Raw genomic sequence first — 11,676 nt, forward strand, 5'->3', positions numbered from 1 at the left:
AATCTATATTTGTAAGGTTTTTTGTACAGCTTCGGAAGCCAGTACATAGTTGGGACTTTCATTGTGTTTGGTTCTACTTGTAAAGAAGTAGCTAAAAGTTTATATTTGTTACAGATGTCGTTTTCTGAAAATGAAGTCAGTTGAATATTTGTTTGTTTTTGTTCTAATCAAGATTGTGACACAATGATGATTAACCTCAGATGATGTACCCCTATTTTGACAATTTACCTACATGTATAATCTAAGCTTTGATCACGCATTGTTGTAAATATAATGAAATTTGATGCGACTGTCGAACTAGTGTGAGGTTTAGCGCTATAAACCCAGGTTCAATTCACCATTTTCTACATTTGAGAATGCCAATACCAAGTCAGGAATATGACAATTGTTGCTCATTCGTTTGATGATGTGTTTTATTATTTGATTTTTCCATTTGATTATGAACTTTCTGCTTTTCCTCGGAGATCAGTATTTTTGTGATTTTACTTTTTATTTATCAAATTGCAAAAACAAAAATTTAAACACATCAGACGAACAGGTAACAAATGTTGTATTCCTGACTTGGTACAGACATGTTTTATTTGGTCGATTTTACCATGCAAATTTTAAAGCAATAATCATTTTCTATATTGTTGATGTTATGCAACAGCGTAAAAAAATAGGGAAATGTTTGACTCTACCAAAAAATTAAAGATCTTCGATATTTTGTTTTATTATAAACATTCAAAATTAAAAAGCGAAAAAACGTTCATAAAAACTTTCGCAATGACTTAGGACGTACTTTAGATTAATGAAAGGTTTGGAGAAAAATGCACATGCTGAGAACAATGAATGTATAATGTTCCAACTTTTCTCGAAAGGCTCTACATAACCTAAATGTGTGTTTTGTGTATTCAAAGGCAAAACAATTTTTTTACATCAGAATAACCATTCCAGTAGGATAATATAAGTTAAGATATTTACTCATTGGAATGCTACTAGAAACAATATCATACTGAAACAATTGAGTTGTTTGCACATTATTGCAAAACGTATTTGATCTACCACATCTATAATATGTTTTATTACAGCTACAATGATCAAAAGCTAGCGTATCGTTTTTTTTTTATGATTATTTTGGCATAATTTTTAAGATCATTTTTGGTGTTTGTTCCATCGGTTTTTTTTTGTGACCAGGATTTGTTTTCGCTTAATCGATTTATTACTTTGAACATCGGAATACTACTCTTGGCTTCAATTATCTAAATTTAATAAGTTCATACTTAACTTTGAATTTTAATAAGTTCATAATCTATTTCCGATAACTGAAGTGTCAGTATGGCTATAAAACGGCTATTTAAAATGGCTTTTTTACAAAATGTATAATGTAACTTCCCTTAAGCTTCTTACCTAAATTTATTTTCCCAAGCATGAGAACATTTTAATTTGCAAATAACCTCATTAGCACACAGAGAGACAAAAGATACCAGAGGAACATTAAAACTCATGCATAAATCGAAAGTAAGCTGACAACGCCATGGCACACATATAGTATATTTGCAGGGATAGGTTGACTGTTTAGGTGAAGAGAACTTGTGTGTCGAATCCGATATTGTTGTCTTTTTTATCTTTGGACCGAAAACCAACCTTTAACCCCGGAAGAATATAAAAGCCCTGAGCAACATTGCCAGGAACAGTTGTAAAATTTCAGTCTCTGAAAGTCCTCGGTCGCCGAAGATATTACAGAGACAAAATTACACAACATGACCGCTCAAGGGAAAACGGTAGTATTACATTTTCCCAGCATTAGTTTGGCCTTTTGTGTACCCAAGGCAGGTGCAGGAAGTCAAATGAGAAGCGCTGTGATGGGATGTAATGGTACACTATATTTTTAATTTATCTTAAATAACTGCAGTGTGTATATTAGCAATATAAATTTTGCAACCTATTGAAATATTTGTAGATAATTATTCGAAAAATTTGGTGCAAAATGACGGTAGGCATGGATAACATAAACAAGCTCCGTTGGGAGTTGGTCATGATACTATTTTGCTTAATTTTTTTAAGCAGAATAACCAAATACTAAGACCACATATAACTGTCTTATCCAGGTTTTTATCATAAAAAGTGGCAAATTTAGAAAATGTTAATATTGTCGCCTATGGCAGAATAAATAGTACCGTTTTCCCTATAGATTTCACCAAGAAGAATTAGAAGAACGGAATGTGTAAAATCCTGACTAAACCAAATGACGTTAAATCCGATGTCTCGTGTAGAGAGATTGCCACGGTCTCCGTACGTTAAAGAATCATTGCAAAATCTCTTTAGGGGTCAGTATTACGTAGATGGACTGTTGAAAGTCCGAATGTACAACATACCCTCGCTTTTCACTGAAATTCCAATATCACCGATTTTATCCCCGTCATCTAACCTGGTATAACCTACCTATTGTATCAATTGTGAATCGTCCTGCATATTGCATGAGATACTTTCCACTGGACCTTAATCCTGCAACAATCAATCCATCCATCTGTATGTGTATTTATATTAATCCAAATTCTTCAAAGAATTCAAATATTTCTTAAGATCTCAAAAGGTCCATTTGCATAATTTTCTTGTTTAAAAAAAATGAAAATTAAATGAATGATAAGCATTATTTTTCAAAAATTATAAAGACGACATTTTATTTCACTTTATATTTTTTATTTTCAGGTATTGTTGAGGACAAAAGTGCTCCAAATTTTCGACATGTTTATTTATTTACATTCAGCTGAAAAATATAACCTTGACATCCAATATTTAATTGAGAAGATGGTTATTTATACTACGCATTCATGCTTGTTAATGTTTCGAGGTTTTTAAAGGATAAAATAAAGTTGGTCATATTCAGAAAAAAGATATATAATTAAACATAATTTAAAAAACATATCCATATCAAAACTACTTTGAAAAATCATGTATGGAACCCTTCTTGTTCTATGGTGTAAATATAAAAACAAAATAAATGATTGATTTACCCAGACATTCCCCTTGCTGTCGAGACAGCCTTTTAACATATATATTTTGAAAAATGATCTACATCTTTTCGTGTCAACAATATTAGGTTAATATCTGGGACATTATATTTTGTCTGTTTACTAGTTCATGTTAAAACTAGCTCTTCGTTCACATAGTACATGGCTGTACGAGAAAGAAAAGCAATTGCTTAAAATATGATCAACATTGGAATATTAGATTCTATTTTCTTGATTTTAGTTACACTTCTTATTTATGTAAATCTAAAATACGTAAAAACATCACATTTGATTAAACTCGTCATTCTTGTGTGCATCTGTTGTGTATTCGGTTTCGTGCGTGGTTATAACTTTGGGGTAGTTGATTTATTAATTTCAATATTAGTTTATGATTTGTTGTTGTTGTTGTTAATACAACAGAAACCAGCATCACTACCACCTGGACCATCTCCTCTGCCAATAATTGGAAATATTCTCGATTTAGGGGATGGTAAAAATACCGTGAACGTGTTCCGTTCTCTCCGAAAGAAATATGGTGATATATATTATCTGTCTCTAGGATCATACTGGGTAGTTGTTGTCAATGGAAAGGAAAATCTTAGAGAAATATTTGTTAAGAATGGGGAATTTACTTCAAACAGGACGCCGCTTTACGCCATCAATATATTTAAGAATAAAGGTAAGAAAATACATATTATTATAATTTGAGGACAATGCTCGTCAATCTGCATGAACTACTGTTTAGTTTATTTATAAGATCACAAGAATTTGATATACATATACATAAAACACAATACATTCAATATTACATGGAAATAAAGTACTTTAAAATAAACTTTATGTTATACTAGCCGTAATATAAAACTTCATGATGTTCGATAAATTACCCGACATCATTCAATTACGGTCAGAGTCTCACTATGTGGTAAAAGATGCTGATATTTTCGCTCCACTATATATTTTACTACTTGTTTTGTGTTAAAAAATATGATATCAAAGTAATAAGACGAACAAATCAATTTCAATGCAACTTATTTCTATAACCATGATTACGTGTTTGATGCATTTCAATACTTCGTGGCAGAAAATTTACTTAGTCAAAGAAAACAAATAAAGCATAATTATAAACACCACTTTTCTAAAAAATAAATATTTTTGCAAAGAGTATATAAAGTGGTAGTGTTTGTTGTTGTTGAAACAATTCATTATGTGACTCTTACCTACATTCCAAGTTATCTTATGTATAGTTCTCATTGCTACAAGGACATGGTTATCAAATATAAACAAAACATACAGACATCTTACATTATTTCAAATTTTTCGTCAAATATCGTCACTTACCTCAAAAGCTTACCTTTAATTCAGACTTATTTGGAAGGAGTATACATACAATACTGGTGTCAAGTCATTAAAGTTGACATTTTGGGGATTTAACATTGATTCACTCATAGAGTCTTTGCATTGGAAATAAACACATTTATTCTTAAACAAATTGTTGGCATGATACAGCTTAGAGGTATAATGAATGGTTGAGATCTCGACAACATTCTTGGCCACGCTGGAATTTTGCGACTGTCCAAAGGCAGGCACATCTAGCCTTTATAAGTCATGTTTTAAGGAGTTTTTTTTCTACTTTGATTCATTCACATGTTTTAGAATAAAGTAGTAGTGTGGCGTCCATTTTCTTTGAACAAGTAAACATTATTGTATGGGACCAGCTGAAGCCCGCTTCTGTGTTGAATTTTCTCGCTGTGTTGAATACCATTCTCCATGGACTGTTTTCTGCTCTTTGGTGGGATTGTTTCCTATTTGACGCATAGGGCTAGATACAGCTCTGCTCCGAACATATTGGTATGCTTGGACTGTTTTCGGCTCTTTATTAGTCAAGCTGTTGTCTCTACAATATATTCCCTGTTTTCATTCTCTGTTCTATTGAAAGAAAAAAAACGGTTTTACTTTTTATTTCTTTTGGTTTTGTACTCTTTGTAGAAAGTATTCTGCTCTTAGGTTAGTTTGGGATAAACATAAATCTTTTATTATGAATAATACCTGACAGCTTAACCATAGTTGAAACACATAGGAATTCCTCCTCGATTTAGCAAATGTTTTAGCATAAAAACCTTCGATATTTCATTATATGGCTACTTTTATTGGGACCAGACCATGTAGTGAAAAAAAACATCAATCACTAATATCAGTAATCTTGTTCAATAAATATAAAAAAGAAGAAGATCTGGTATGATTGCCAATAAGACAACTGTCCACAAGAGACCAAAATGACACAGACATTAACAACTATAGGTCACCACACGGCCTTCAACAACGAGCAAAGCTCATACCGCATAGTCAGCTAAAAAGGCTCGATATGAAAGTTTTTAATCATACCAACTAAGAATCAGTTTAAGTACTAGTAGTAAAGGGGCGGCACGTAAAACTTGTATCTTATAGAAGAGCAAGAACACATTCGACAGAAAAATTGTAAAATTCTTTTTGAAACACAGAACATAATAATAAACATGACGATGTACTATTGGGAGTTTGTATAACAAATTGTCATGGCTAGTCCATCTGCTTATAGTAATATTTTAACAATGTTTCCCTAAATGTAAATCACATTTTGTTTCCTTTTTGTAGATACAATTTCTCAACGAAAGTATAATGATTAAAAAGTATAAAGATGTCTTCTTTTTTATTCGTATATTGAAAAGCATCTAAAAGGATCCATACAGCATTATATTTTTTTTTAATTGAATAATTAATGATAGCTTGACAAACAGCTAAAATTGGTTTGCGAATATTCAGGACTATAAATTGTAAATACGATGTTTGTCAACGAATCTTTAATTGTCATTGTAACATACATGGTGTAAGTACTAATTTACGTACATAAGAATTGACAATACGAGGCATCAAGTTTGATTGATTACGTTTTTCGTTTTTTAGGAATTGTAGGCTCAAATGGCCCAAACTGGAAGACACAGAGAGCTTTCACCATATCCAAATTACGGGAGTTTGGGTTTGGAAAAAAAAGTTTTGAATCGAGCATCATTGATGAATTGAACCCATTTTTACAATGGATACAGGAGCATAAAGGAAAACCCCTTGCTTTGGAAGGAATACTAAATGCAAGTGCAGCGAATAGTTTAATGCAAATTGTTCTCGGAAAACGCTTTGATTACAAAGATCCAAAATTTTGTGAATTTTTACACATCACTAACCAGATAACAACGAGTCCAGCATTGAACGGACCAGTTAATTTTATGCCCTGGCTAGCAAATCTTCCAGGGGATTTTTTTGGAGTTAAAGCTGATACACTTAAACTAGATATACTCATCGATTACTTCAGAAATGAAATCCAAGAGCACAAACGTACCTACGATGAAACAAATATCCGAGACTTCATAGACGTGTACTTGAAGGAGATAAAAATGCAAGAAAGAAGTACAAGTGACTTGTTAAACGGTATAAATCTTATATATTTGTGTAATATTTATCAGAAATTTTATCTACAATAGCTAATTAGGGACAGCGAGCTCGGCGCAATGTGAAAAATAAACCTCAACATCATTGGAAAATTAGTTAAAAGCTGTAAAATTATTTAAAACGTCCATTTTATGCAGTTTGCAACGAAAGTGTTGGAAGCGAAAACATCGATTTTACATAATGCCGTCATCGACAGCGTCAACTTCAATGTCTTCAACGTTAAGCTTGTGTGATACGTTTGAAGATCACCTGCCCAAAGGGCCCAATTAGCTTTTCTCATCACATGTCGTCCGACGTCCGTCATCTGTCATTAACTTTTACAAAAAATTCTCATCTAAAACTATTGAACCAAATTTAGCCGACCTTTGCCAGAATTATCATTAGAGTATCTGGTTTTATAAAAATTGTCCGATGACCCGGCTAACCAAACAAGATAGCCACCATGGCTGAAATAGAGCATAGGGTTAAACTGTAGATTTTGCCTTATATACCTGAAACTAACGCGTTAAGAGCAATTTGACAGAAAAAACATTCATCAGTTAGAAAATAGGTAATTTTAAGGATTTTTGGCATTTTTTTGTTATTATCTTGAATATCATTTTAGATAGAGATACATGTATACTGTTTATTGCAATAATGTACAGCAAAGTAAGATCTACAAATAAGTCAAGCATGACCAAAATGATCAATTGACCCCATGATGACTTATTGCCCTTTAAAGTCAATCTTTAATCTTTAATGTTTTTCGTAAATTTTTGTGATCTTTTACAAAAGACTTTTTCTGAAACAACTGAGACAAATTTAACCAAACTTGGCCATATCATAATTATGGTATCTAGTTTGTAAAATATGTCCGATGACCCTGCTAACCAACCAACATAACAGACATGGCCTAAAAAAAAGCACTTAATGTAAAATACAGATTTTGGCTTATATCTCTGCAACTAATACAAAAGTATAACAGTTGCATTGATTTATTCATTAATTGTAGATACAATACCAGACGAGCAAGACAGAGCCTCTATTTTTTGTTATCCATAAGGAACTTTGAAATGCCTTATAATGGAACTTTTCGAAACTTGGACAAAGTTTTTTCGTGATCACAAGACAAATTAATATCCATAGTAAAAAAAAAGTTTTCTTTCTTTTCACTGTTAATCTTATAAATAAGAAGTAGAGCCAGGAATCCAAGTAAATGACTGTGTAAAACTGTTCTGTTTAAACTTCGAATATAATGTAAATATACTGCATTGCTAAATGTATGATAGTTGAAAGTTTTAAAAGAAAATTGTATATCTGCTTCATATTTATAAATATATTCGCCATAATGGGGCACCAGCTGTCACAATCATATTCACCGATTCGACTCAACTCTCGTATTGATCGTATTTGATTCATAACATTCTAAATCACATATCTAACTTATACACAGTCTAAAATGAACAGATTGCAGTGCACGGAAGTCCGTTAACGGTATTGAGAATATTGTGTCAGGTTCGCAGACTAGTGCTACCCCTCGCCCTTTGTAATTTTTATCAAAAGTAAAGAAGATAGTATATCAATAATATTTCAGAAAAAAAAAACAATTGTGGGCGAAAGGTGACGCAACTGTTAATAATTCGGAAAACTGTTAAAATTTTAAAGAATTTTATCACTGAATTTTTCTTTATTGTGACGTCACGATTACGTTACTGATAATGGACTTTGTCATATATGTGTTCAACTATGAAACAATGGACATTTTAGCATATGTTGTAACCAAAGCGCTTTTCTCAAACTTACTTCAAGAGCGATGCATCAGAAAATATGCATGGCATAACTGTTATGTTATTGGAGTTACACAATATTTAGAAATTGCGGTTACAACAACCTCTCTAAGGAAACGTTGACTTTAGAAGATTTCAAGTATTCTCTTTAGGCCCTGTGTCTTATTTGTGTATTTCGGTTTTTATACATCCTAGGTTTTCAAATTATAAAAGAAAGCGCTTTGGACAAATGAAATTTATAAAATGATTTTTTTTTTTTAGAGGACCAACTGGCTTCCGTACTAACAGATGTTTTTGGAGGGGGTACCGAGACCACAGCTACGGTGATAAAATGGACGATTTTGCTGTTACTTAACAATATAACAGTGCAAAATAAAATGAGACAAGAAATCGAAGAAGTTGTTGGATCTTGACGACTTCCAACACTTACCGACAAACCTAAAATGCCATATTGTGAGGCAGTCATCCTTGAAGCTTTACGGTTTGGTAACATCGCACCACTGTCTCTGCCTCATCTTGTGTCAGAAGAAATTATTTACAAAGATGAATATGTGATACCAAAGGGTAGTGTCATCATACCATGTTTGGACTCTGTTGCTTTTGATGAGACGTGGTTTCCAGAGAGCCAGGTCTTCAAACCTGAACGTTTCATAGATGAGAAAGGAAACTTGTGCAATCAAGACAAGATTGCTACCTTCTCATTGGGTATGTTACTATATTGGATTGTTTATGATTAGTTTAACTAAATATGTACCACATCCATTTCTTTGGTGGTTATCTGTCCTAAAGCCAAATTATATCTATCTACAGTTAATACTAGTAACCTCTTTATCCAGTGCGAGTTAGAATTTTCGCTTACAGACGACGAAATTTTAATATCATACCTTATCACGTTTATATTATTCGGTTCTTGTCTTAATTGAGCATGAAATATTGTCGCGTAAAGTAAACCAGACGACATCAACACCTTAAGCGTTCAAGACTGTTTTTTGCTCTGTAAACAGAAAAAAAATCACTTCATGTATGTTCACAGAATGTAAATATATTGTACATAGCAGAAGTACTAACTTTTCAATATAATCAAGAGTTAAGTTTTCAAATTCTATTTCCTCGATAATTAAATGGCATCAGTAGCATATATGGAATAAGATAAAACAAATCAGTGTGACAAACCAAAACCGAGGTAAACACATCAACTATAAGAAGAAAACAACAGAATAAAAGAAATAATTAATTGCTACAAATAAAGGCAACAGTAGATTACCGCATTTCAAATTTCATAAACCGATTAAGGGAAATGAATCTGGCTTAATAACTAAAAAGGAGGGAAACACAACCTACTATAAGGGAAAAAAAGAAACAACAGAAACTCTCAAGTGCAACAAATACAAACGCCAACAAACATAAACGAACAACTACCAGACTCCTGACTTGTTACACTATATTACACTATATTATACTGCAAAACTTGATAACATTTAGCCCATTGGCGTAAATGGCTGTATTTGAGCATATTTTCCTGTTCCTTTGTTTATATAAAATCGTTTTCTAATTTTAGGACGACGAGTGTGTCCCGGTGAATCCTTGGCAAGAATGGAGTTATTCCTTTATCTAACATCCATGGTTCAACGTTTTGAGTTTTTGCCAGTGGAAGGAGAGAATTCACCCCCTGTTGATCCAGCAAGGGGAATACTAAACACTCCTCAACCGTATAAGTTTCGAGCTATCCCTACACAATAATTAGGATCGCTAATATATCTATTAACTGCTCGTTTATAAAATATAGTCGGACTGTGTTTGTATATATATATTGTAAACAATGATGATAACAATAAGATTAGTTAAATACTTATATTCTAAAGAGAATTAGGAGATAACTGTATTGTATTTTAAGCTCCGACGGCATCAATTGGGGATTTGATGGTCGCAAATTAAGTTTACTGGCGACGCGTTAGCGGAGACAGTAAACGGGTATTTGCGACCATCAAATCCCCATTTGATGCCGTCGGAGTTTAAAATACAATATTGTTATCTCCATTTTAATGAAACTGACAGAAGACAACGTTAATACATGTTTTTAAAATCTGTCATATGCCGTCTGCGCTTGCGCGTACGTCCCATAGCATCAATGGTCAATTGATGCCATGTAAATAAGTGACGTTATCCAATCAATATGAACGTTACAAACGTTGTTGCATTAGAATATGCCATATTTATCATTGAGATTATAACCTGCTGATTGACTCTGTTTCGTTATTATTCATGTAATTCTACTTGCAAACAGGTTTATAAAATTTATTCGTTCAGTGTATTTTCCCTTTTATGTGATCATATTCAGGTTAAGCCATTCCAGTTGATCATATTGATATTTGAATTGAAAAATGGCCATTGTTATGTTATAGTTCGTTTCTGAGTGTTCTACTTTTTAGTGTTGTGTTTCTGTAGTATCGTAGTTCTCGTCTTATATTTGATGTGTTTTCCTCAGATTAAGTGTGCAGCCCGGCTTTGGGTTTTTTCACAAACGATTTAGAAATTTCGAACATCGGTATACTACTGTTTTAATGTGTCTTTCTATGTTATGATGTAACACTTTTGTTTCAAGTAAGGTCGAAATCAATCGATCATTTTCAAATACCTCTTTATTTTTTAAGGAGGCTCGACGGTACAAACAATTCAGCAATAATTTAAATGATTTTTTATTATACATTTTATTTATTACACTATGTGTTGTTACTTTATGATATGGTTCAAAAATCAACCACAAATATCAATTCGTTTTAGCCTCAGATGACTTTTTAAATAATTATATCATTTAAAAAGCTCCCAATTATCTTCATTTGATGGACAAATGCCGTTCTTTTGCATTAAAATTGAAATATATTTTTTAACTCATCCGTGACCTACATTGTTTATTACTTATTTTTTAAATAATGTGTATTTAAACTAAACTGTTGTACAATTCAGAAATTTCTGTAATTTAGTTCTTTTTTATTTCGAAATTACCTTGTGCCTTTTATCCTATCAGTTTTACAGAAAAAAAAGTACCTTAACAAAAATGCCTGCTTCTTTCGAAGGCAGATTGTGAGCTCAAATCACGGTGATACCAAATTTGTTTTTATAAAAAAAAAATATTAAGTATAAATAAGTTTATTTATAGAAAAAATGGTAAAATCCTATACCTAAAAAAAAATGATTTATTCTCGCGAGCCTCCTTAAAAAATCCATCAACAAATGCAAATTGTGATTTATCCTGCAAATGTTTTAGAAATATTTGTATATGGATCTGTGTACCTTCTGGTATTTTTGATAGTAAAATAATTAATTTACTATTTAATTTTACAGCAATAAAAAGTATCCATGAATCACAGCTTACAATATTCGTATAAACGCAATATAACTCAGAAATGATTGGTACAAGCTATACGTTATTGTAT

The 11,676-nt window shown here is 32.2% G+C and overlaps 1 pseudogene; it reads left to right on the forward strand.

Moving 5' to 3' along the window:
* The first annotated feature begins 3,088 nt into the window (after nucleotides 1-3,088).
* LOC134684613 (cytochrome P450 2E1-like) lies at nucleotides 3,089-10,486 on the forward strand (annotated as a pseudogene).
* Nucleotides 10,487-11,676: the final 1,190 nt, after the last annotated feature.

This window comes from Mytilus trossulus, chromosome 9 (assembly GCF_036588685.1).
Source record: "Mytilus trossulus isolate FHL-02 chromosome 9, PNRI_Mtr1.1.1.hap1, whole genome shotgun sequence".
Lineage (NCBI taxonomy): Eukaryota > Metazoa > Mollusca > Bivalvia > Mytilida > Mytilidae > Mytilus > Mytilus trossulus.